General features: G+C 45.0%; 1 long non-coding RNA gene across 2 annotated transcripts in view; it reads right to left on the bottom strand.

Annotated features, from left to right (window-relative positions):
- The window catches only part of LOC139360534 (uncharacterized), a 114,424-nt gene that overhangs the window by 70,701 nt on the left and 21,328 nt on the right, over positions 1 to 22,395 (bottom strand). Inside the window, exons 2-3 of one of the 2 annotated variants that reach the window (XR_011617982.1) lie at positions 21,551 to 21,680; positions 19,482 to 19,587 (exon numbers count right to left, since the gene is read on the bottom strand). This is a non-coding gene — a long non-coding RNA (uncharacterized lncRNA). The remainder of the gene's footprint in view (positions 1 to 19,481; positions 19,588 to 21,550; positions 21,681 to 22,395) is intronic. The other variant, XR_011617983.1, reaches the window with a different exon arrangement.

The raw sequence follows: 22,395 nt of genomic DNA, 5'->3' as shown, positions 1-22,395 counted from the left end.
AGGTCTAAGTAAACACAAACACAGATTTCTGTTTTTAAAAAAGAAAGAAAATATAAAGTTGTCACAACATCAACATTACAGAGAAAAAAAAAAACAAGGAAAAAAAGAGCTTCCTTGCAAACAGTTGGTGTATTCAAGTCTGTTTACCGCTGGGCAAGGGAGGGATTCCGTATGCCAAACACGTAGTGCTGTGTATGGAAGACACCATTCATTTGCCCAACTTCACTGCGATGCATATGGTATTGAAATCAAAGCTTGCTTTTACCTTGGGGCAAACTTCCACAGCAGAGGGATGAGCCGATTCCACATCTGTCAGCTGGACTTTTTAAAAATTCAAATATGTGGTTTCAATGCTCATCCATTTCTTTCTAAACAACTTGAATTCAAATGCAGTCTCCGTTCCTTATAAGCCATGTGAATTTCTTTATCTTACCGTGAAATATGTCAGGCACGGAGAAGATCGTATGTATAAAGATACATCGGAATGCATTAAAGATAATCATAAAACCAACAACCATGCATGTAACTTTTAGACGTTATCAACGCGAAATAAATTCCCTGAGAGTCAGTTCTTCAAATGACTGGTTTATTTATTTATTTATTTATTGCTGATGGTTAATTCCCTGAATGACCAGATCTGCCAAATTCACTGGATGCATCTGGTTAACAGCGTCAAACGCATGTTTCTTTTAACTCCTTGTGACAGTTACAGAGATCCCAATTGTAAGGGAGTTCCTGGAAATGTCTGTGCTGTTTGAATGATTTGACTTGAAATTTTCCTTTCGTTTTTTGGCAGATTTTAGTTTAGATTTACATTGGCTGTAGCTGCTTCACTGTAGCCAAACTGAAGTTCAGCGTGTTCTGAGGACTTTTATATCTTAAAATGAGAATTTCCGGACGTTTCCAAGTGTACTCTGTAGGTCTTGAATGTCAAGGATGTTACCAAAGGTAGAACACGTTTCTATTATCCAACTCATTTTCACTCCTGTCTTTTGAAATTCTCTTAACGATATGTTACCCAGTGTGATCACACAAATGTTTTCAACATGGGTAAGACATCTGAGAAATGCTCAGCGCCTATAATGAGAATTACACCTAAATCTGATTGTCTTTGAGCCTGGTTTGCAAATCAACGACAGAGCTGAGATAAATTTGCCAAAGTGAAACAAAAACTGCAGTGAAACCAAGTTTAATTTCAGCTAAAATGAAACGAAAACATCGAAGAAAAAAAATTACTTGGCTGGGTGCAGTGACTCATGCCTGTAATCCCAGCACTGTGGGAAGCTGAGGCAGGAGGATTGCTTGAGCCCAGGAGTTCAAGACTAGTCTGGGCAACATGAAGAAACCCCATCTCTACAAAAAATTGCTGGGCGTGGTGGTGTGCAACTGTGGTCCCAGCTACTGGGGAGGCTGAGATGGGAGGATTGCCTGAGCCCAGAAGGTGAAGGCTGCAGGAGCCATGATCATACCACTGTACTCCAACCTGAGCAACAGAGCAAGACTCTGTCTTAGAAAAAAGAAAGAAAGAGAGAAAGGGGGGAAGGGAGGGAAAGGAAGGAAGGAAGGGAGGGAGGGAGGGAGGGAAAAGAAGGAAGAAAGGAAGGGAGGGAGAGAGGGAGAAAGAAAGGAAAGGAAAAGAAAAGAAAGAGAAGAGTTACCCTTGAAGTCCATTAACACCATCCCATGGTGGCATGATTTTGTGTAATGTTTACAAATATTTAGTAGAAATTCATTTACAGTGGATCCATAATTTGGCAAATTGTCCATTTGGCAAATCCTCTTTCCAACTCCTCCCCCTGAACAGTGCATCCCATCACTTGTGGCTCATCGGAAAGTTAGTTTGTCATCTTCTCTTGCCGGCATCCACTGATCCATTTTCTTCTCTGCATGAGATCTTCCCATCAACATTCCCACATACTGTGTTGTCTTCCATCTTAAAAAACAAATTCTTGGCCGGGCGCGGTGGCTCAAGCCTGTAATCCCAGCACTTTGGGAGGCCGAGACGGGCGGATCACAAGGTCAGGAGATCGAGACCATCCTGGCTAACACGGCGAAAACCCGTCTCTACTAAAAACACAAAAAATTAGCCGGGCGAGGTGGCGGCGCCTGTAGTCCCAGCTACTCGGGAGGCTGAGGCAGGAGAATGGTGGGAACCCGGGAGGCGGAGCTTGCAGTGAGCTGAGATCTGGCCACTGCACTCCAGCCTGGGCGACAGAGCGAGACTCCGTCTCAAAAAAAAAAAAAAAAAAAAAAACAAATTCTTTTTAGATCTTAAGTTCCTCCCTAGCCACTGCCCCTTTATAGGCAAAACACATCCAAGGCATCTCTCTGCTCCTTCCCCTCAACTTTCTCCTCTCCCTCTCTCCTGAGCCCATGGGTATTTGGCTTCCATTCCCAACCCAAACTGACCTACTCTTGTCAAGTTCACCAGGATCCTCCACTTTGCCAGAAACAATCCAGTTCTTAGTCTTCATCGGATCCAATTGTTGACCACAAATGACAACTTAGACCTCGTCCTCTCTACTAAAATCTTTCCTCATTTGGTTGGCACACCCCAAACTCTCCGGGTTTTCCTGCCATGTCAATGAGCATTTTCCCATTTCTACCCACACTCACTCCATTCAGCCCATGCCAATTACTAGCCGTGCTAGGTAGAACAGGGTCCCCCAAAATTCATGTCCACACAGAACCCAGAATGTGGCCTCATTTGGAAATCGAGTCTTTGCAGATATCATTATTTTAGATGAGGTCACAGCAGATTAGGGCAGGTCCTACATCCAATAACTCATGTCCCAATAAGAAGAGAAGAGGACACGCAGAGACGCAGGGAGAAGCATGCCTTGTGATGTTGGAGGTGGAACTTGGAGCACTGCGGCTGCAAACCAAGGGACACTGAGGATCAGAGGCAACCAGATCCAGAAGCCAGACGTCACAACGTTGAAGAAGATTCAAGGGTCTTATCATGCTGGGAACAAGACCCAGATGGCTCCCTTGTGCCTGCGAGGACCCACGAGGTCCCATGAGATCCATTGCTCTTCTTCAGCCTACTCTTACCTTCTCCCATCTCCCCTTTGTTCATTCCATTCCAACCACACCAAGCTTCCCTCCATTCCCTGAGCATGTTCTGTGCCTCTGCAGGGAGCCTGTGCCCTTGCGGTTCCCTCTGCACTTCCCCAGAATCTTGCTGTGGTAGAATGAGTGCATCCTTCGGGTCTTGGGGCAGTTATCCCCTGCCTGGAGTAGCCTTCCTGATTATCCACATCAGCTGCCTCTGCACCATTCCCTCCACCTGCTCTACTTTTTCCACCACCCAACAAATTACATTAAGTCATTGTATTATATTTATTTATTTATTTATTTTTGAGATGGAGTCCCCCTCTGTAATCCAGGCTGAAGTGCAGTGGCAGGATCTCGGCTCACTGCAACCTCTGCCTCCCAGGTTCAAGCAATTCTCCTGCCTCAGCCTCTCAAGTAGCTGCATAGCTGGGACTACAGGTGCCCCCACCACACCTGGCTAATTTTTGTATTTTTAGTAGAGACAGGTTTCACCATGTTGGCCAGGATGGTCTCGATCTCTTGACCTCATGATCCGCCTGCCATGGTCCCTCAAAGTGCTGGGATTACAGGCATGAGCCACCGAGCCCGGTCAGGTCATGTATGTAAACCATGTTACATACACATTACTGCATTACATAACACATGACCATACCATATCATCATGTCACATATTAGATGATATTACATTCTGTTCTGTTTTATAGCATATTTTTCTTTTAACATTTTATTTTTAAATGGACAAATAAAAATTAGATGTACTTATTGTGTGTGTGTTTTGTAAAATCTATACATTGTGAAGTGGCTAAATTGAGCTAGTTAACATATGCATTATCTCACATACTTTTGCTTTTGCGGTAAGAACACTAAAAGTCTACTCCCCAAGCAATATTATTATATGCTATATTATTACATATTATAGTATTATATAGTACTACATTACATATCACATTGTATCATATGTATTTATATATATATATATATATATATTTTTTTTTTTTTTTTTTTTTTTTTTTGAGACGGAGAGGTTCGCCCTTGTTGCCCATGCCTGGAGTGTAATGGCATGATCTCAGCTCACTGCAACCTCCTCCTCCCGGGTTCAAGCGATTCTCCTGCCTCAGCCTCTCAAGTAGCTGAGATTACAGGCATGCGCCACCACGCCCAGCTAATTTTTTGCATTTTTAGTAGAGACGGGTTTTCTCCATATTGGTCAGGCTGGTCTCCAACTTCCGACCTCAAGTAATCCACCCACTTTGGCCTCCCAATGTGATGGGATTACAGGTGTGAGCCACCACGCCCGGCCTATATTACATATTATATTACATTATATACGATACAGTTGACTCTCAAACAACACCGGTTTGAAATGTGAGGGTTCACTTATACACAGATTTTCTTTGCCTCTGCCACCCCTGCCACAGCAAGACCAACCCCTCCTCTTCCTCCTTCTCCGCTGCCTACTTAATGGAAGATGACGAGGATGAAGACTTTTAAGATGATCCACTTCCACTTAGTGAATAGTGAACATATTTTTTCTTCATTATGATTATCTTAATAACATCTTCTTTTCTGCGGCTTACTTTACTTCAGGAGTATAGTATATAATACATGTAACATACAAAATATGTGTTAATTGATTGTGTTATTGGTAAGGCTTCTGGTCTATAGTAGGCTATTAGTAGCTAAGTCTGGGGAGAGTCCAAAGTTATCCATGAATTTCCTTTTTCTTTTTTGATACAGGTCTCACTCTGCCTGTCACCCAGGCTGGAGCGCTGTGGTGTGAGGATCTCAGCTCACTGCAGCCTCGACTTTTCAGGCTCAGGCAATTATCCTACCTCAGTCTCCTGAATAGCTGAGACTATGGGCACTCACTACCATGCCTGGCTAATTGTTTTGTGTTTTTTGTAAAGACAGGGTCTCGCTATGTTCAGGCTGGTCTCAGGCTCCTGGGCTCAAGTGATCCACCTACTTTGGCCTTCCAAAGTGCTGGATTCACAGGTGTGAGCCACTGCACCCCAGCCTATCTGTAGATTTTTAACTGTACAGCACTCAGCACTCCTAACTCCCCACGTTGTTCAAGAGTCAACTATCTTTTTTTTTTTTTTTTAATTTTACTTTAAGTTCTGGGATACATGTGCAGAATGTGCAGGTTTGTTCCATAGGTATACACGGGCCATGGTGGTTTGCTGCACCTATCAACCTGTCATCTAGGTTTAAGCCCTGCATGCATTAAGTATTTATCCTAATGCTCTCCCTCCCCTTCCCCTACACCCAACAGGCCCCGGTGTGTGATGTTCCCCTCCCTGTGTCCATGTGTTCTCATTGTTCAACTTCCACTTGAGTGAGAACATGCGGTGTTTGGTTTTCTGTTCCTGTGTTAGTTTGCTGAGAATGATGGCTTTCAGGTTCATCCATGTCCCTGCAAAGGACATGAACTCATTCTTTTTCATGGCTGCAAATGGTAATTTTTATACTATATTATTACATTGGACATTATATTGCATCACATAGTATTATACTATCTACCATATAGTACTACATCATATATTTTATTTTACTATTTGATGTCCACCTCTTCTTGCTGCCTCAGGGTGCTCTACATGTTTCCATGACCACCTGTGTTACGTACTTATTTGTGTCCTTCTTGCCTGTTTCCTCCACCGGCCTGGGAGCTCCGTGAGGATGAGAACATTTGCTCTCTTACTCACTCCTTGAACCCCAACACTTAGGTTGGTACCTTTTGTATAGTAAAAAGCCCACAAATATTTGTTAAATAAGTGAAATTAAATGTTTCTCATGTGTGTGGGTGTTTTAGAAAAACAACTTGGAATAAACCAGCAAATTGGGAAGTTTTAAAAACGTGATCATTTGGATAATTAGCTTTTGGCGAATGGGTATTCCATGAGTTAATTTGGCAGGGCTGGGGGGAGGTCCTTGGTTTCCCCTAAAGAAGCGTTTAGTGAAAAGCATAGGTTGGGTACTGAGTTGTCACAGCTGTCAGATGGTGGTGGAGGTTGCAACCCAATCCCCCCGGAGAAATTTCTAAGCAGATGATTATGAGTGGAACTGATTTAGCAGGGCAGATTGACACACAGAGGATTCTAATCTTCCGGAAATAGAGGAAACCTGTTCTGGAACATAGGCAGGTAATAAAAAGTGACTGATGGCATCAATGAAGGAGGCCAACGCCCGCCTTCTCATGGTGCCTGTGAAATGGCACAGGCTGCTAAAAGTATGTGCACCCCAATAGCAACTGGGCAAAGACGTACGGGCTTGGGGGTAAGGACTGGGAAAGGGTGTGCAAAATTAAAAATAAGCTGGTTAGGCAGAAAAGATTAAGAGCATTTTTAAGCAAATAATTAGAAAAACCACTTTGGATCATGAGGCAGCTCTAGAAGCAGAAAGAAGGAGGCAGAAACCAGCAAATCTTTGAACGTCGGTTTGGAATGTGAAAGGGAAATTAATTTTCTTTATACAAAAAAAATCTGCTTTTGTAATTAAAAATAAAACAATAAAAAAGAAATATCTTTTAAATCAACTTTCCAAGTTTTATAAAGCAGCTTCGAATGGCATCCCAAAACTGAGCTAATTGATTCCATCCTCATTTGGAATTTGTGAGCACACACCCAAGAGTTCACAGCACGAATAAGAGGTAGCTTCCAAGGTCTCCTATTTTCTGACATTTCTGCCCTAAATTGTCAAATAGTGGTGATCCCATAACAGACATGGTAATAAATGACCCCCACATAAGAATTTGCCCAGGCTGGGCTCAGTGGTGCAAGCCTGAAATCCCCGCACTTTGGGAGGCCGAGGCCAGCAGTGGATCACTTGAGCCCAGGAGTTCAAGACTAGCTGAGGCAACGTGGCAAAACCCCGTCTCTACAAAGAAATGCAAAAAATTAACTGGTCATGGTGGTGCATGATTATAGTCCCAGCTACTTGGGAGGCTGAAGTGAGAGAATCACTGGAACCCAGGAAGTTGAGGCTGCAGTGAGCTGTGTGTGGCTGCACCACCGCCCTCCCGGGAGTGACAGAGCAAACCTTCAGTCTGTAGAGACTTTGTCTCAGAAACAAACAGACACACACACACAGCAAAAACCCTCAAAACAAGAAGAAACATTATTAGAATTATCCAAAGTTAACAGAAATTAAAGAGCATATTATCACAATTTAGCCATCTTCTGTACATCATTTTTTCTATGTCTATTTATCTATCAGAAATAGAAATACAAAAGCAAAAACAAAACGGTGACCTTCTAACAGTTGAGGACAAAACCAAAGACTATTTTGAAAGCTCTTATTCTTTGTGCCTTGATGACAAAAGAAACAGGAAAAAAAAAAGGTTCACTTTTTACTTTCATGGAACAAAAGAAGGTATATAAATCAGCTTCAAATAATCAAGCCAAGCACATGAAGAAAATAAAAGCAACCCTGGTTTATGTCATTTTTAAAAAAACATAAAAAGAAAACAAGATTGTTAGTATCCGAAAACTGGAGAGAAAAACTGACTAAAAACAGGTTCTGAGAAATATCTGCAAAACAGATGGTGTATTTAAATCTGTTTACAGTCAGGAAGTAGCTGTCTCCCAGATACTGACCATGGGGCTTTGTGGCTCCAAGAACCCGGTTCCCTTGCCTAATTACACTGCAATGTATATATTTGTTGGAATCAAACTTGGCTTTTCAGCCTAGGGGAAGATCCCACAGTAGACTGATGAGCTGTTTTGCCTTTGGAAACGGGGCCGTGTGTTAACAATGAAACTGCTTTGTCTTGATTTGCACCAACTTTCTAATTCACCTGCCCTTAGCTCAGATCCATTTTCCTCTACGCAGGAGTCATGTGATACGGAGATCCGTGCTTTCTGTCATTCTCACAGCCGTGGTCTTGTCATGATGCCACGCGTTGAGATCCATAAAAGGCAGTGAGAGGTGAACGAGACACCGAACATCCAGCACTTTGTGCCTGGCGGTGTGTTCAGAATCCCAAAGGCAGCCCTCCGGGAATCAGGCCCACCGGTCCGATTCCCAGCACTGCAGTTTGCCACCCGAGGCCTGTCCACTCCACCACCCAGCCCTGGGCCAGGCTGTTATGGGCAAAGTGTGGGCCAAGTACGTTACCGGCAGCGAATCCGTCCGGGTCTGATGTTGTCTTGTACTTTTCCCGATTGACTTACCCAAAAGGAACACTTTTCAGGCTAAACAAATTCCTCCCTGGACTGCTGTTAACATATCTAGTCCTCAGTGATGTCTGAGGCCTACAGCTGCTAGAGGGTCTATTTGTTCTTGCACAATTGTGAAGGTTTAAGACGTGGCATCAATGTCGTTGGCTATTTCCTTTGAGAGCTGGCTACAGACTAAGGAGGTAATTCCAGTTCCCCTATGGGCTATAATGCCAAGTCCTGCAAGAAGGGGAATTAACTGGATGGTGCTTTCACCCTGAGCAAGATGGAATGCCTATGGATTGGTACTGGAAGAGAGAAATTGCCAGGGACTAGAAAGATATCCAGGGATCCATAGACTATGGTGACTGTGAAAGACAGAAACTGGTCACAAAGCCAGCTGCCACTGGAACTCCTGGTGGTGTACAAGTTAGCGTTAAAATAGTGATAACAGTGTCGGGTGCGGTGGCTCACACCTATAATCCTAGCACTTTGGGAGGCCAAAGCAAGTGGATCACCTGAGCTCAGGAGTTCGAGACCAGCCTGACCAACATGGTGAAAGCTCGTCTCTACTAAAAATACAAAAATTATCCAGGCGTGGTGGCGGACGCCTGAAGTCCCATTTACTCAGGAGAATGGCGTGAACCTGGGAGGCAGAGGTTGCAGTGAGCCAAGATCATGCCACTGCACTCCAGCCTGGGTGACAGAGAGAGACCCCGTCTCAAAAAAAAAAAAAGTGATAACAATCAGAACAATTGCAAGTAACGTTCCTGAGGTCAACCTCAGCCATAGTCAAAGAAACATACAATAAAACCTCCAAGTACCACTTTCCACTCAGCAGTGAGGCAGAGATGAAAATGTGGTCAGGAGCCTCGTCGGGGAAGGACAGGTTGTGTTCTGTGATAGGAAACGGCACATCACAAAGCATCTTCACATATAGCTTGTTTCTAGTTTTTATGGCTGGATATTCCATTTTTCCTTATAGGAGTTTCCAATCTTTTGCAATTACAAGCAATGCTGCAGAGTGAAACCTTGTATACAAGTCCTTTTGGACAAGTGTGTGTGCAATATGAAAACTCAGAAGAGGAACCATTGTGTCAAAGTGTATATGAGTTAGTTATTTTAATAAATATTACCAAATTGCTTTTCGGACTTTGCACCAATCCCAGGCCTCATCCACTCCCCCTACCCCAATCCAACCAGGTGTGAGAGTGGCTGATTCTCCACACCTTCCCCGACCCAGGACAGCTTTTCCAGTGTTTTCTCCTTAATCACGGGGTGATGTCATCAGGTGGCTGTCTGTCCCCTTACCCCTCATCCAGCCAGCAACCAAGTCTCCTTGCTTCTGACTTGAAATGTCTTTCTCCCCTTTTGTCTAGTCCTCTTCAGAGCCGTGCCCTGACTTCTGGTGGGAATCTCTCTCGGATCTGTTCAGCTCTTCTTGTCTCCAGTTTGGTTCCAGCCACACGCCTCTGGCTCCTGGGTAACAGCAATAGCCGGTAGCTTCTCAAGTGCCTTCCCAAACCTCCAGCTATGACCACAAACCCGCTCTCCTCGGGAGCACACAAGGAGGCCCATGGGCACACTGCCTGCCACATAGCAAGGCTCCAAACATTTATTATTATCATTGTTATGGATATGGATATAAAATTAACATAACGGATGTGTATGTACCTATATAATGTTAATACATATACTATTTAGTGTTAGTATCTATGTGTATATAACATATTCTTTAACAATATAATATATACACATGCTATTATGTGTATACAAACCTGTTTTATATATATATATATATATATGGCCTGGCATGGTGGCACATGCCTGTAATCCCAGCACTTTGGGAGGCCAAGGTGGGCAGATCACTTGAGGTCAGGAGTTTGAGACCATCCTGGCCAACATGGTGAATCCTCATCTCTACTAAAAATACAAAAAACTACCTGGGCGTGGTAGCAGGCACCTGTAATCCCAGATACTTAGGAGGCTGAGGCAGGAGAATTGCTTGTACTCGGGAGGCGGAGGTTGCACTGAGCTGAGATCATACCACTGCACTCCAGCCTAGGTGACAGAGCAAGACTCTGTCTCAAATATATATATATATACACATAACCATATAAAACATAGGGGTTTGTGTGTATGTGTGTATATAGATGGGGGGATAGAAAAAGAAAAATATATACAGAGAGGGAGAGATTCATATAGAAAATTGCTAAAATTACTCCTGTTAGGGTAGTAGGACTATGGTAGTTTCTTAAAGGTATTTTTAATAATTTTTTTAAATTAAAAAAATGCAACCTTTGAGAAACTTCAAATTATATAGAAATATAGAAAGCAAAAAAGCAAAAATATTTTCCCAATCCCACAGGGTCAATCACTAGCAAGTTTTCTTGCTTTTACCTTCTCTGAATTTTTGTACAAAGGATGTGTATATAGTATCAGTGTTTGTGCGTACACACGCATGCTCACACATGGTGTTCTTTTCTATAGACATAAAATAATATTCTACGTACTGTGTGGCAACTTGCCCTTTGTTGTTTTTTGTTTTTTTTGTTGTTGTTGTTGTTTGTTTTGTTTTGTTTTTTGTTTTTTGTTTTTTGAGACGGAGTCTCGCTCTGTCGCCCAGGCTGGAGTGCAGTGGCGTGATCTCGGCCCACTGCAAGCTCCGCCTCCTGGGTTTACGCCATTCTCCTGCCTCAGCCTCCTGAGTAGCTGGGACTACAGGCGCCCGCCACCGCGCCCGGCTAATTTTTTGTATTTTTAGTAGAGACGGGGTTTCACCGTGGTCTCGATCTCCTGACCTTGTGATCCACCCGCCTCGGCCTCCCAAAGTGCTGGGATTACAGGCGTGAGCCACTGCGCCCGGCCCCTTTGTTGTTTTTTGAACCAACAGTGCATTTTTGACAACTTTTTAATCGTAAAGTGATGGCCAGTATTCATATTTTATTTTTCTGGATGAGCATGGCTGCTTACGCCTCCAATCCCAGCATGCTGAGAGGCCAAGGCAGGAGGATCGCTTGGTCCCAGGAGTTTGACACCAGCCTGGGCAACATAGTGAGACTCCATCATTAAAAAAAAAAAACAAAAAACAGGTGTGGTGGTGCACGCCTGAGGTCCCAGCTACTCCACAGGTGGAGCGGCTGAGGTAGGAGGATCACTTGAGACCAGAGGCCGTGATTGTGCCACTGCACTCCAGCCTGTGTGACAGAACAAGACCCAGTCTCAAAAAAAATAAAAAACAAAAAGTCCAGAAATGTTCTTGGTGTATTTAAAAATATAAGTAAATACAAACAAATATATACATACATACTCTTCCAACAGAATTGAATTCAGACTCTATATGTTGTTCACTAACTTAATTTTTTTCCCTATTTGACCCAACAGATGTCCCCAGCAAGGCAACCTCCTATGCCCAAACACACATCTCTACACCAAGCTTTTCTGCAAAAGATTCAATGGTATGGATGCACCACCATTTATTTTACCATTTCTATATTGATAGACAGAGAATCTCCAGTATTTTGCAACTCTCAACTAAAATGTGCACTTCTCCGAGTATTTCTGCAAGATTAATTAGTGAAAACACATTTGCTGTGCTGGGGGAGTCATACATATTCAAATGTTGGCAAGTCCCATAAAATCACCTCTGAGAGGTCATACCCTAAATGTCCCTCGTTACCATGTATGAGAGCACACACTTACTCCACACACCCTCACCAACCCCGGACCTTATCAGGAATTTTTTTTTTTTTTTTTTTTTTGAGAAGGAGTCTCACTCTGTCGCCCAGGCTGGAGTGCAGTGGAGTGATCTCGGCTCACTGCAACCTCCGCCTCCCGCGTTCAAGTGATTCTCCTCCCTCAGCCTCCCAAGTAGCTGTGATGACAGACGCCTGCCACCATGCCTGGCTAATTTTTGTATTATTAGTAGAGACAGGGTTTCACCATATTGGACAGGCTGGCCTCGAACTCCTGACCTCGTGATCCGCCTGCCTCGACCTCCCAAAGTTCTGGGATTACAGTCATGAACCACCACGCCCGGCCCCAGGATTTTCATTTTTGATCACTCTGAGAGTTAGACTTGACATTATGTAGTTCTGACTTCCATTCCCTGATCACTCAAGAAGTGACACCTTCACTTTCTAACTTCATGGGTCTTCTCTTTTTCTTCTATCATTTACCTATTAATCATTTTGCTCACACATTTTTTCTTTTTTATTATTTATTGGGGTACAAGTGGTATTTGGTTACATGAGTAAGTTCTTTGGTGGTGATTTGTGAGATTTTGGTGCACCCATCACCATATTTGCACCGCACCATATTTGTAGTCTTTTATCCCTTGCCCCTCTGCCACCCTTCCCCCTAAGTCCCCAAAGTCCATTGTATCATTCTTATGCCTTTGCACCCTCATAGCTTAGCCCGCACGTATCAGTGAGAACACACAGTGTTTAGTTTTCCATTCCTGAGCTGCCTCACTTAGAATAACAGTCTCCAATCTCATCCAGGTCATTGCAAATGCTGTTAATTCATTCCTTTTTATGGCTGAGTAGTATTCCATTGTTTATATACACCACAGTTTGTTTATCCACTTGTTGATTGATCTAAGACCTGAAACTATAAAAATTCTAGAAGATAACTTTGGAAAAACCTTTCTAGTCACTGGCTTAGGCAAGGATTTCATGACCGAAAACCCAAAAGCAAATGCAATAAAAACAAAGATAAATAGCTGGGACCTAATTAAACTAAAGAGCTTTTGCACGGCAAAAGGAACAGTCAGCAGAGTAAACAGACAACCCACAGAGTAGCAGAAAATCTTCAGTCTATACATTTGACAAAGGACTAATATCCAGAATCTACAATGAACTCAAACAAATCAGTAACAAAAAAAACAAACAATCCCCTCAAAAAGTGGGCTGAGGACATGAACAGACAATTCTCAAAAGAAGATCTACAAATGGCCAACAAACGTATGAAAAAATGCTCAACATCACTAATGATCAGGGATATGCAAATCAAAACCACAGTGCGATACCCCCTTGTTCCTGCAATAATGGCCATAATCAAAAAATCAAAAACAGTAGATGTTAGTGTGGACATTGTGATCAGGGAATACTTCTACGCTGCTGGTGGGAATGTAAACTAGTACAGCCACCATGGAAAACGGTGTGGAGATTCCTTAAAGAACTCAAAGTAGAACTACCATTTAATGCAGCAATCCCACTACTGGGTATCTACCCAGAGGAAAAGAAGTCATTACGCAAAAAAGACACTTTCACACACATGCGTACAGCAGCATAATTCACAACTGCAAAATCGCGGAATCACACGTCTTCTTCGTCGAAAGGTGTAAGTGCCATCCCTGTTGCATCTGAATCCACTCCAGCCTTTTCCGCCATTTCCTACTCCACTAAAACCAACTTGTAAAGGATTAACATTTACACATCAGAAATGGAATGAGACAAAATGGCCTCACTGGAGAGTCAGAGTGAAAACTGGCCCAAGCCGGCTTTCAGGAGCGAAATGTGCCAAACAGCCGTGAAGCCGGGGATTAAAGTCTTTCTTCCATCTGGAACCTGGTGTCGGCAGCACAGTGACCACATTGTGCTCCTTCCCAGAAAAAGCACAGTGTTGCCTGGCTACCCGGCAATGTATATATGGCTTGGCAGCTTGCCTGATTTTGCAACTCAGAGGAAAATTCCAGGGTGGGATGCAAGCTGAGGTTCTAGGACACATGGTTTAACCCGTGCCTCTCGGGGAACTTGAGCCCAGGGGTCTTCCACGGCCAGGTAACTCAGGCCAGGTGAGCAAACCTCCAGGGCGTTTGGTCTCCTTCTTTGCAAAATAGGCTCAACAGGACCCGAGTTGGTGAGAAGCCACGTAGAGCTCATGAGGTTCATAACCAAGCTTAGTGCTTCTAGGACCCAGCACTCAGAGGAGGCTTCATATTCAGACATATCCTGGCTTAGACACTCGGTAGTTTCGTGGCCTTGGGATGGCGGTTTAGCTCCTCTGTGTGCAGGTTTCTTATCAGTAAAGTAAGGGTGACCATACCAATCTTTGTGTGTGTGTCGTGTGTGTGAAACAGGGTCTTGCTCTGTCGCCAAGCTGGGATGCAGCAGCGTGATCACGGCTCACTGCAGCCTTGACCTCCTGGGCTCAAGCCCTCATCCCACCTCAGCTCCTTGAGTTGCTGGGACTATAGGCATGCACCACCATGCCTGGCTAATTTTTCTATTTTTCTTTTTCTTTTTTTTTTTTTTTTTTGTAGAAACTGGGTCTCACTGTGTTGCCCAGGCTAGTGTTGAACTCCTGCACTCAAGCCTTTCGCCTCGGCCTCTCAAAGTGCTGGGATTCTAGGTGTGAGCCACTGCACCAAAAAACCAGGCCCCAGTCTTAGTTGGTTGTGTTAAACATCCAACATATGAAAACTACGTCGACAGGGCAGGAAGGTGACAGAGAAAATTCCCCCTTCTTCTTCCTCCTTCCCTTCTCTTGAGCAGGCTTACGAATGACCTGTCCTCCTGGTAAATCTCAAAGCTTGAGTGACACAGTACTCTACTGATTCTGCTTAAGACTTTATCATGGCTTTCCATTCTAGTGTTCAACGAGGAATTTACTAAGTCCACAAGATCCTGCCTCCCGGCTCCCCACTATGCACCATGTTCTTGTCTCGCCCGTCATCAGTTTGTTCTTTGATCATCCCAAGATAATTCCTACGTCTAAATCATCCCCTGCACCCTCAAGAAGATGAAGACAAGCTCTTTTCACCCTGCGGGGCTCAGGTTAAATGTCATCTCCTCAAAGAGACTTTTCCCAACTGCCTTATCTAAAATAGTAGCCAATGCCAGGAGCAGTGGCTCACGCCTGTAATCCCAGCACTCTGGGAGGCCAAGGCAGGTGGATCACCTCAGGAGTTCAAGACCAGCCTGGCCAACATGGCGAAACCCTGTCTCTACTAAAAATACAAAATTTAGCAGGGCATGGTGGCGGATATCTGTAGTCCCAGCTACTGGGGAGGCTGAGGCAGGAGAATCACTTGAACCCAGGAGGCAGAGGTTGCAGTGAGCCAAGATTACGCCACTTCACTCCAGCCTGGGTGAAAGAGCAAAACTCTGTCTCAAAAAATAAAATAAAATAAAATAAAATAAAATAAAATAAAAAATAGCAGCCAAATCCAGGTCTCCAAACCCTGGGCCTCTGTCCCAGACCAATCCTCAATGCTGCTGGGCTCCTTAAAGTCATCCCTCCACCCCCACCCCCAACACACAAACACACATTCTGTAGATCCCTAGACAAAAACTACCCTCCCATATTACTCAGAAATGTATCCCATGCACACTGAAGTGAGCCTCTGTTGGTTTTCTCACCCCACATCTATTCCCCCTTTATTCTGATTCTAGCACTTTCTATTTTCCTTGGGGATCCAGCCCAACCCCACTCTCAGCCTGTGCAGTGTAAGTGGAGATCACATCACTTCCTGATGTGGGAACAGACACATGTCCCAGGTCTGGCCAATCAGTGTTTCAGAAATTGACTCATGGGTGGGCCTGGAACTTTGGTGGAACACTGAGATAGAGGTGCTCTGTTTCCTCTGGGTCTCTTAGCTGGTAGCACCCAGGTGCTGAGATGTTGTCAGCCATCTTTACCTTTCTGGGGGGAGACTGTGTGGCAGTATGAAACCAGATCAGAGGAAAGCAGGTCTCAGAAACACAGACATGGCCGGTCGCAGTGGCTCACGCCTATAATCCCAGCACTTTGGGAAGCCGAAGCAGGTGGATCCCCTGAGGTCAGGAGCTTGAGACTAGCCTAACCAAAATGGTGAAACCTTGTCTCTACTAAAAATGCAAAAAAATCAGCTTGGCACGGTGGTGGGACCCGTAATCCCTGGTACTCAGGAGGCTGAGGCAGGAGAATCCCTTGAACCCGGAAGGCAGAGGTTGTGGTGAGCTGAGATCGCACCATTATACTCCAGCCTGGGCAACAAGAGTGAAACTCTGTCTCAAGAAAAAAAAAAAAAAAAGGAAACACAGACATAAAGGTCATGTCTTGATAAAATCATTAGAAGTTCTGGATCCAACTGTACTTGAAGCTCCTTGAACTTGACAGATGTCGAGCCTATTACATTCCTATTTATTTTGTTTAAGCCAATTTGAGTTTATTTTTCTGTCACTTACATCTGAAATAGGCATGACAGATAAAACCCCTCTCCTGGGCCCTTGTCAAGTCACCCCTGATTCATCCCTCTTCTCTATTCTCCATATCCAAACAGTCACCATGTCTCATGGAGATCAGCGTCTGCCCATACACGAGTCCTCACATCTCTCTTGTTTTCCATTTTTGTGCGTCCGTTTCTCATCTCTCACACTGATGCATCCTCCAGGTGACACAGCTCTAGTACCCCCTGCCCTTGATTCTTCACTGCTTGGCTGTCTCTACTCTTGCTTGCTCTTTCCATACCATTCTCCGATCCCAAGAAGGACATCCTTCCAAAACACAAGTCTAACTCCATCAGTCTCCTGTTTAGAGACATCTCTTCCATGACAAGCGACAGAAACGCTGATTGCTAAAGCCAAATCAAACAAACAACAATAAAAGTTGTTTACTGACTCATGTAGTTGAAAAGTCCAGGGTAGCTGGCTTCATGCATACCTGGACTCCACCCCCCAAACATTTTTATCAGAGGCTGGGCACGGTGGCTCACGCCTGTAATCTCAGCACTTCGAGAGGCTGAAGAGGGCGGATCACTTGAGGCCAGGAGTTTAAGACCAGCCTGGCCAACATGGCAAAACCTCACCTCTATCAAAAATACAAAAAAAATTAGCCAGGCATGGTGGTGCATTACTGTAATCCCAGCTACTCGGGAGACTGAGGCACAAGCATAATTTGAACCTGAGAGGAGGTTGCAGTGAGCCGAGATCGCACCACTGTACTCAGACTGGGTGACAGAGTGAGACCCTGTCTCAAAAAAAAAAAAAAAAGTAGTATTAGAGATCTATCGGTCGTATTTTCCTAGCAGGAATAGTCCACAATCCTTCTAGCAAAACTCTAGGGCTGCCCCTCATTGGCCCAGATTGGGTCACATGTCCATCCCTGAGCCAATAACAGTGACTTCTATTGACCAGGTAGAGGTCACAGGAGCTGGAGAGTGAGGCCACATAGGCTCCGTGGACTGAGAGGGTGGGAGAGGGTGCTCTTCAAAAGGAAAAGGGGATTTTGTTATAAAAAACTGAACACTGGGTGAGCAAAACTTTATATCCATTGTGCCCATCCAAGGTACACCTGCACCTTTGAAGTCACGTTCAGGCCTCGTGGAGTTCTCTGTGGCCTCCTCTGTAGCCATGCTTCACCTTACCCACCCCCACCACCACGCCTCCACGCGCCAGTCAGAATAAACTACTCATCCACAGACTTCTACATGTCTGCCAAATGCTCGCTGCTCTCATTCCTTTTTTTTTTTTTTGGTGGTGGGGGGGAGGAGTCTCGCTCTGTAGCCCAGGCCGGAATACAGTGGCGCAATCTCTGCTCACTGCAACTTCCACCTCCTGGGTACCGGTACAAGCAGTTCTTCTGACTCAGCCTCCCGAGTAGCTGGGATTACAGGCATGCGCCACCATGCCCGGTTAATTCTTTTGTATTTTTAGTACAGATAGGGTTTCACCATGTTGGCCAGGCTGGTCTTGAACTCCTGACCTCATGATCCGCCCGCCTCATCCTCCCAAAGTGCTGGGATTACAGGTGTGAGCCACCGCGCCCAGCCCCTCTCATTCCTCTTTTAAGCAAGCTCCTGTTTAGCTTCAAGGCCCCGCCACACAAGCTATTTCTTCCAGGAAGGAGTTCCTAAGACCCCACAGCACAGGATGTGGTGCGCAAGGTGGATATGAATGGTTTCACCTGTGTGGCGCTCCTCCCTGCTGCTGCGGGAAAACTCACCCTGGCCCTTATTTTAGGGACTTGCTTCTCCTCCACGCGTATCCCCACAAAGGTCCCATATTGTAGTTTGCTGGGTGCCTTGGCCACGGGAGTAGGCACGTGACCCAAACCAGGCCAGTGAAGAGCCTGCCAAGGACAAGGGAGGCAGGTCTTCTCCTTGCAGATGGATAACCTGAGAATAGCGCCATTCTGACCTCACGGGGAAGCCTTGTGTGACAGGTCGCTGCCAACATGCAGACTCAAATGGTGCTGAGACAGCTTCTGGCTGCATTCCATCACCCCGAGGACAACTACACCCCTTCCCTCCCTGAGATTTGGTTACCTGAACCAAAAAGTCCACCCCTTTGCCGAAACCAGTTCGAGTTGTTTCTGTCATCCTCAACCGTCTGAGACCAGCGGTGCCCCAGCCGCTCCATGGAGTGGCCATGACTGCTGGCTGAAAACCCTGATGGCTGGGGGTGGTCATGGGGTATGAGGTGAAGCAAACGGGACTTCTTTCTTTCGCAACCAGGATAGTCTTCTAGGACCACCCAGAGGGAACCACCATTAAAGTCACGAGCTTCGTACACACTGAACAAATGGATTCTAACGTGCAAATTGGTACCATTTAAGGGAACTGCTTTTTTTTTTTTTTTTTGAGACAGAGTCTCACTCTATCACCAGGCTGAAGTGCAGTGGCGTGATCTCTGTTCACTGCAACCCACAACTCCCTGGTTTAAGTGATTCTCCTGCCTCAGCCTCCAGAGTAGCTGGGATTACAGGCACGCACCACCACACTCAGCTGATTTTTGTATTTTTAATAGAGACGAGTTTCACCATGTTGGCCAGGCTGCTCTTGGTCTCCTGACCTCGTGATCTGCCCGCCTTGGCCTCCCAAAGTGCTGGGATTACAGGCGTGAGCCACTGCGCCGGTCAAAGGGAGTTACTTCTGAGGAGATATTTCCACATCATCATGCATTGCTGGATGAGAGTTATCTTCAAAATGAATTGAATTCCAGAGACACAGCACAGACTACGGCAGTTAAGGGATGGGATCTGGAATCGTACTGCCTCAATTCCAATTACAGCTCCATAATTAACTTCTGTGTGCCTGTAAACAAGTTATTTAATTTCTGCACCTCAGTTTCTTTCATCAGTGAAGTGAAAATGATGATTGAAATGTATGACCTGCTGGGTGACTCATGTTAGGTGACTCATGCCTGTAATCCCAGCACTTAGGGAGGCTGAGATGGGAGGATTGCTTGAGGCCAGAAGCTCGAGGCCAGGAGTTCAAGACCAGGCTGGGCAAGACCCTGTCTCTACAAATATTTTTTAAAATTAGCCAGGTATGTTAGCACACACCTGTAGTTGGAGGATCACTTGAACCCAGGAATTCAAGGCTGCAGTAAGCTGTGATCACACCTGCGCTCCAGCATGGGCAACAGAGCCAGACCCCCGTCTCTAAAACCTAAAAATAAAATAAAACATAAAAATAAAAACATATGGCCTTATAGGATTGTGGTCAGGGTAAAGTAAGAAAATCTATGCAAAATACACAAAATTGTGTCTCATGTTTCGAAAGCCTCAAATAAGAGTGAGCTAAGATTAGCCTCATTTGCTGAATATTGACTAGAAAGAAGCAGGCAAAAATATTTGCTACTGTGCTAGACATATGTGAGAGAAGAGGGAAAACACAAACGTGGATGTGAATGAGAGAAGAGGGAAAACACAAACGTGGATGTGAATTCAGCTGATGCGCGTATCTCACTATCAGAACACATGCGCGTCCCTTGCTTTTCTTACCATAGCTACCATGTTCCCAGCCCCATGTGCCATTTTGCCTGCCAAGTTTTCACTGGGCTTCTTCTGAGACTCCTGCCTCAGCTCTCTTTTCATATGGTTCCGGCAGGGCCAAGCCCACCCTCCTGACTCCAGGAAAGGGAAAAGGAACAGGTCTAGCCCAGGAGATCAGCACGTCCTCTTGGTCTCAGTGATTTGTCCAGGGATGGCCACAGGATCTAAGTAAGGCCATGCACCTGTCAATGGACATTGGATCATGTCTGTGTTTCGGTTATTGGGTATAATGCTGCTATGGGTGTACATGTTCTATCACTTCCTCCATATTCTACTGTTTCCAGCTGCAGTGGGAAGGGTTCAAGAGAGAACCCAAAACTTCCTAGATCTTCCCTTCCCACCTCCCTCAGCCTCCGCTGGTCATGAACCAGCTCTGGGTCAGTGTCAGAAGAGACTACAAGTCTATGAGCACTACTAGGGAGTGAGGATTATCGGGGGCCACCGTGGAGGCTGGCTACTACAATCTGGTCAGACTCAGGGACATCAGGAGCCTTTGGTCCTTAATCCCTCTGGCTGCCGGGCTGGAGGCCCTTGCCAGGGCCAGGAAGGAGGCTTACTCCTTTCACCTCTCCGTCTTCCACCCCAGCAGAGGAGGGGTAGCCTGAGACCCCTGCCTGACACCAAGAGACGGGATTTCTATCCCAGTGGGGTACAGGGAGTGCAGAGCTGGAAAGGGAGAAAGTATCATTGCTTCTATATCCAGCAATGGGGGAGGTAGGAAGAAAGCCAGAAGAGAGAATTGTCAGGGAGGTCTGGTGAACCCAATTCAGTGTGGACTTGAGTCTTCTAAGAAGGATGGGGTGGGGCAGGTGCAGTGGCTCACGCCTGTAATCCCAGCACTTTGGGAGGCCAAGGCGGGTGGATTACCTGAGGTTGGGAGTTTGAGACCAGCCAACATGGTGAAACCCTGTCTCTACTAAAAATACAAAAATTAGCTGGGCTTGGTGGTGGGTGCCTGTAATCCTAGCTACTTGGGAGGCCGAGGCAGGAGAATCACTTGAACCCGGGATGTGGAGGTTGCAGTGAGCCAAGATCGTACCACTGCACTCCAGCCTAGGCAATAGAGTGAGACTCTGTCTCAAAGAAAGAAGAAGAAGAAGAAGAAAGAAGAAGAAGAAGAAGAAGGAGGAGGAGGAGGAAGAGGAGGAGGAGGAGGAGGAGGAGGGAAGAAGAAGGAGAAGAAGAAGAGAGGAGGAGGAGAGATGACAAATTGTCAAGTCTTAATGACAGCTGGAACTCAATTACTGGATTTGTCAATGTGGAGATTATTGGTGGCCTTTTAGTAAAATGGTATAGATGAAAGCTTGATTGGAATGAGGTTAAGAGAGAGACAGAAATACAAAAGTAGAGATGGGGCTATAGAGTTAGTTCTAAGGGGGAGAAGAGAAATGGTGAAGGAGCCGAATGAAATGTGGGTTGGCCAAGCACGGTGGCTCAGGCCTGTAATCCCAACACTTTGGAAGGCACTGAGGTGGGAGGATCACTTCAGCCCAGGAGTTCAAGGTCAGCCTAAGCAACATAGGAAGTACCCATCTCTAACAAAAAATTTAAAATTAGCTGGGCGTGGCGATGCATACCTGTAGTCCCGGGTGTGCTGAGACTTGGGAGGCTGAGAAGGGAAGACTGTTTGAGCCCAGGAGGTCAAGGTGTCAGTGAGTCGTGGTTGTGCCACCGCACTCCATCCTGGGCAACACGGCAAGAGCCTGTCTAAACAAACACACAAAAAAGAAACGAAAGAACTCAGACTCCCAACCAAACTATGAGGGTTCAAATCTTGGATCTGTTTATTCAGCAGCTGTTAGACAAATTATCTCTCCCTATGTGGAAGATGAAAAGGATCTCTGAAAGTATCTAGTCGAAGGGTTATTGTGAGAACACTCTGAAAATGTTTTGTGAGAACACTTAGGTCATGCCTGTATCTTCTGTGAATGTTACTTATTGCTGGAATGAGACAGTATTCCATGAAATTCAAGAGGAAAGGTATCGGACAAGTAAGTGCAGGGCTTACAAAAGGGGTACATTTCTCATTTATTACAGGTTATTACTATTGTATTACAATAATCTTATCCATAACATATAATTAAATATGTAATGCAATAATTATGTAATAATCTTATTTATGACAAGTAAGTAAAGAGACAATCTATAATAAATTTATTGTAGATTTCCATCCCTTGCCAGAGAATCAACAACACAGTCCTCACTGCAGTTTACCTGAGTGAAGTAAGGCTTGTTAGGGATAAACTAGCAAGAGACTAGCCAACAAGTCATTGACTGACTGACAGTGAATTCAGTATTTATTGAATGTCGAAGACAGAGTTGCAATACACAACCACCCTTCAGCCACAGCTGGTGAAAGCCTTTCTCCTACACATCCAAATCAACATTCAGAAAAACAGAAGATACTATATTATCTGCAGTG

The sequence above is a fragment of the Macaca nemestrina genome, chromosome 20 (assembly GCF_043159975.1).
Source record: "Macaca nemestrina isolate mMacNem1 chromosome 20, mMacNem.hap1, whole genome shotgun sequence".
Lineage (NCBI taxonomy): Eukaryota > Metazoa > Chordata > Mammalia > Primates > Cercopithecidae > Macaca > Macaca nemestrina.
This window is presented reverse-complemented; position numbering and strand designations above follow the sequence as displayed.